The 5410-nt window shown below is 34.2% G+C and overlaps 1 long non-coding RNA gene across 1 annotated transcript; it reads left to right on the top strand.

The window, feature by feature from the left end:
* Positions 1-13: 13 nt before the first annotated feature.
* LOC112958218 lies at positions 14-5089 on the top strand. The gene is made up of 3 exons (XR_003251389.1): positions 14-66; positions 1079-1132; positions 4894-5089. It is a non-coding gene; the product is annotated as an uncharacterized LOC112958218 (long non-coding RNA).
* Positions 5090-5410: the final 321 nt, after the last annotated feature.

Consider the following 5410-nt stretch of genomic DNA (forward strand, 5'->3'; position numbering starts at 1 on the left):
CATTTGTAGCACCAGAAAGACATAAGAAAAAATGTAAGTGATAAGAAGTGACAGAAAGGCTCAAAGGTAAGTGTGACAGCTTAAGTTGCTTTCAATCTTGTAATATAATTGACTAATTTAAAATTTATGTGGCCCACAAACTATCTTTCTTCACTCCATCCCTTTATTTTTAGGACTTTCTGGAAGGTATGTTACCAGCTATTACCTGACAATCTTATAACTCTTTCTAGATGCTCTTTACCACTTGTAGGGTACTATCACTGTGTTTTTGCATGACTAAGAGACATACCTGCTTTTACCATATGGTACTTTTTTTTTTTTTTTTTCGTGATATTGCTAAATAACTTAATCAAAGCAATCTTCAATAACACAACCTGTATAATTCATGGAATGGTCATTTTCTCACTAATTATATTTGGAGTGGAAAAATCGCAGAACCAAATTGTCCCTATTGTGCTTTAGCAGAAGGGATGATTTTCTTATTTCCTTCCTAAAATGAAGTGAGCCTCTCCATCTCCATCTGTGTCTTACAAAGCAGCTACCACAATGGGTCTAAATTGTGGCCCACTCCTGTGGCCCACCACTTTCTTTAACAGTAAGTCATTGTTTCAGAAGATACCACTTTGAAATGAATTAGGTTTGGCTCACAGTTTGTGACTTTTTCAGTAGTCAAAGTCCATTTTTTTTTAACAATGGAAAAAGAATTATTAATTATATTCATTTAACATTGATTCTGAATTAACTGCATAGTCACTGCCCTTCTAACACACTGATATTTCATGTGATGGATTCCATGACTGGGCATTTATTACATATTCTTTGTTCCCTCAGGTTTCTTCCCTATTTCTTAGCAGTCGCTCTCCCTGTCCTTGTAACTGGGTTATCACTCATGCTTCTTATATTAGCCCCAGGAAAGAGGACCAGACACAATTGTTTCCCTTGAAAGATGTGAGCTAGTGCTCTTGAAAAATGACAAAATCCTATTGTAACCATTTTGATTATCTAAACAATATTATTATTTGAAAAAGAAACACACAAGAGGAATATGCATTAATGCTGACATGGAATTTGATTACAGATTTAGATGTCTGAAAAAATCTGTGAACTAGACTGTAGACCAAAGAAATGAAAGGTAAGACATATATATCTCAATTAGGCACACAAAACTGTGTTGGTGTGACTCATCCAGAGAGTGTGTTGAATTTGCTTCTCCTTATTCTGTCATTGTAATGAAGCTTACAAATCTACTATTTTTGCATCTAAAGTAAGCTGATATACTCACAGGTCAGTTATCCTTTTAAGGAGAGGTGAAAAACACTAGCATCATAATACCATCAACATTTAATTCTGATATATGTTACTCTGACAAAATTATTGCTGATGTGACTTCAGAATCCCTAAATAATTGTTGAAGTATAGAATTGCTGGTACATCACTATGATTAATTCGGATGTGAAAGTGTGAAGAGCAGGTGCCTTATATCTTCCTTTTAGCATTCTACTCTCAAAGAGACTGAATAAGACTAGGAATTTAGAAATTTCATGTAATTGTGGAGGACCTGGAGAGTGGCAGTTCACCAAGTTCCACAGGAAGAAATATAGCAAAGGATTTTGGTGGTTTGGCTTCAATTTTTGTGGAAACATTGACTTTTTGTTATGTTTGTTTATCTTTAATTATTATGTTTGAATATCTTTATCTTGTTAAAACACCAAATAGTGCTCTTTCAGACCACAGAAAAGAAGAGCACAGTTCCCCTATTGTCTCCAATTCTTTACCAGTCTTTCAAAGAAATTCCCATAAAGACTTCCAGAARCTTTGGCTATGGGCCTGGATATGAACAGTGAAGGCCTCAGTTTTCCATGCTGTGTTCTTCATGCAGTGTTTTGGCTGTTCCCACCTCAGAAAAAATTGTCTTCTGTGAGACCGAAACATATATATTTTTTTCTACTTTCTCCTTGCAGTGTTAGATCTATTTCTCTTCTAATATTTCTCTCCTTCTCCTAACAAGCATGCAAAATAGTTGCATGCAAAGTAGTTGCCTTGATAGTGTTGCTGCCATTACATATATATATATATATACATTGCTATATATATACACAGCTAAGTGACTCAGTGACTTTTTGGTTTTTTTTTTGTCCATGGATGAGATACTCGTCTTGAACAGGGTGTGCCAAATCCTTCCTTTCTTCTCACAGTCTTCTATGTCAAAACTATGGTCATTGCTTCTGTGTAAAATGCTGTGCTCTAAGGTTCCCACTTTTGTAACAGTCATACTTGACAATACTTTAGTACTGTCATACTTGACAGTCCTGAAACTCTGTTTCAGAATAGTTACATATATTCTATATGCAATATATATGTTTACATAGAAAGTGCATTTTTTCCTATTTGCCAAGTTAAAAAACACCATGGTAATGCAAAGGTGAAGTTTTTATGGTTGTGTCAGATAAGCAACACTTCAAAGTGCTGTAGATTTATGATGGCTAAGCACTGATCACGAACAATCAGAAGAGATAAAAATAACTTAATCCATATCACTCCATGTTGTGTAAACTTTGAGGGAAAAATACTAATAACAAAAAAGTAATTAGCTTTTAATAGTTCAATTGCTAATTTTTTTTGATTATAGCAAGCAGAGACTAAAAAGAATGCAGTAGAACACAGAACACACTAGATTGCAGTTTTTAATGCACACATAAAACTTTATCAACACAGTTTATTCACTAAAAATGGTTAAAAAAAATCCAGATTCCTCTGAATTAAATGGAACTAAGATTTGGTTCTGTATGCATAATGTTATATGGGGCTAAATGAGATTATTCTGTACCTAAAATTTTATATATATGGCTTCTTTGTTTTAAAATTGGGACATGGAACACTTCTAGAATGATTATCTAATTAAAAAAATAAAGGAGAAAACTAAGAGATGATTTCTGTGTTGAGAACTAAGGTATTTTAATGCATAATTTTTACTAACTTCTAATGAATGTACACAAAAATATTTCACCATGAAAAAAGAAAACTGCTTCCTCAGAAGACTTTCCTAATGAAAGAAGAAATTGTACTTAACAACAAAAGAAAGATTAAAAAGTATAGTCTTACTATAGCATGTTAGGCTCATAGTAATAAGATTACAGAATTGAGCCCCTAGGAAATGACTCAGAAAATTAATTAAAATTGCTAATAAATCACACTGACTTGATGTCCTAATGGCAGTATACTGTGCACTGACACATCAGAGACATTAGTTTGATTTCTCTGTTCCAGTCTTCCTCCCTCCTTGAGGCAGAAAAGGCTAAGAGTATTGTGTCCAAGCAATTTTAAAGACAAGAGGATGAAGTCTTGGGGGACTTAGCAGCAATCCTTACAATTGACATTGGCTGATTCCAGACTGCATCCTTCTGTATCATGAGGCCTTCATGGGGATGTAGCATAAAATGAGATAAAAAGTGCTTTTTGGCTTAAGGAAAATGTCTTATTCTGTGAATGTGAAGGACCTAAGCTGAAAGCTGGAAGTATGAGGGAGAGGAGGGTAGAGAGTGGAGAAGGTGTTTGCATTTAATAGAATGATGACACTAAAAAAGAGTATAAGGAGCAATTCTTGTAGTCAGCTTAGGAGAAAAAAAAAAAGAGTATAGCAAAGAGCTGGGAAAGTACTGAAAAAAGCAAATGATATAGACACTTCTTGTATCATCCCTTTTGCTTTATTATAATTTATTTCCTGAAATGGGGAAGCTACTCTCAGATTAAATAATTTTCAGATACCTTCACYTTAAAAGGGAGCACAAGGAGCTTCTATTTGCCTATATATCTGAGAAATGGCTGCTGGTCAGCTCCTTGGAGCCTGTCAGTAGCAGTGTAGATAACCAGCTTAAACTATGTCTGAAAGGTTGGGCAGTACACAAGATGTCCATCATAGGACATCTGTGTCCATTTGAAGCTAAAGTTTCTCAAAGAAGTTCTTAAATGACAGTGAGGACATGTTAACACTCCTTCTTGTCTATTTTATCAGTCAAGAACAATTACATATTGAACTCAGAAGAACACAACTTAGCCAATATATCCTGGAAATCAGATTGATGAATATCTAGCTAATCAGCACAGTCTTTATGAAATAGAAATCTGTTACCACACAGGACAGAGACAACTGAGTCCAGGAAAAGCTGACAAGATAATTACTATAAAGTCATGGCTTTTGAACAAAGCTGTCCCACAGTTCATTATAGAATAATCAACATTCTTCCATTTCATGGTATATATATTCAATCTTTGATAATAAAATACCTGAGATCTTTCTGCATTTTTCACTAGTCTGTAAAGGTCCATCTTGAAATTCATAGCCCTGAGCCTTCCTAGTACAGTCACAATTTCTGTGCATGACTAGAATAAATTCCATAACTCCTTGTGTTGACAGAAGAATTTCAGTTTTGTAGCAAGGAGTCCTTAACAGAGTAAGAAGCATTAGTCTATATTCACACCACTGCTCAATACCAAACAGTATTTGCGATTCTTTTTTTTTGTTTTGTTTTGTATGTGTGTGTGTGTGTGTGCATAATGGTAAATATAAACACATATTTTTTACAGGATGCATCACCACCATGCTCTGGGGATACAACATCATCATAGAATGGAACACAAAACCTCTGAATAGTCTTGTTCTTACTAAGATACTTGTAACACACACAGCTCAGTTTATTAAAATTATTTTGTGATGAAATACATTCATCAGTCATGAACTGAAATGAGATTTTTCACCTGTGAGATTTCAAATACCTTGCTTCAGGAGAAATTCAGGATTCTTGCTGATTTTGAACAAAATGCAAGAATATGTAGGTCAATAGCAACATATGGATGGAGCTTTTCTATTGATTATGTATTTTCATTTTTTTTCAGAGTTCTAAAAGAATGGAATATGCCTGGACTCAAAAGAGCCGAACAAGTTAGGAACTCAGAAGTATTGCATAAATTAGCCGCTCCTGTTTGTAGGCATGAAAATGAATGTCATAAACAGAAACAATTAAACAATAAAACTAAAGGAATAGTGAAAAAAGGAGATTGAAATGCAGTCACATGAAGTGGATATTTACATTTTTTTCACTTAGATCTTACCACTTTAAAGTGTTCCCATCTTGTTTTTCTGTGAAATTACTTCTAAAAATCAGAGACTAATTTTTGTTCTTGATTTCACAATTTTTTTTTGCAGTATTCTTCTTTCAGACAAGGCAACTCAGACTTACTGGGTTTACTTGCAGGAGAGATCTTTAAATGCAAGTTCACATATTCTTTGGAAATACAATTTCCCAGTGATTCCATTCTCACTGGTCCCCTCTACACAAATTAAATATGAATTAAAAAATATACACCAGCTTTGGCTTCCCATCCTCTTTTTTACATAATACTCAAAGTCTGA

This window comes from Nothoprocta perdicaria, unplaced genomic scaffold (assembly GCF_003342845.1).
Source record: "Nothoprocta perdicaria isolate Ctin4 unplaced genomic scaffold, notPer1 scaffold_82, whole genome shotgun sequence".
In the NCBI taxonomy this organism is placed as follows: Eukaryota; Metazoa; Chordata; class Aves; order Tinamiformes; family Tinamidae; genus Nothoprocta; species Nothoprocta perdicaria.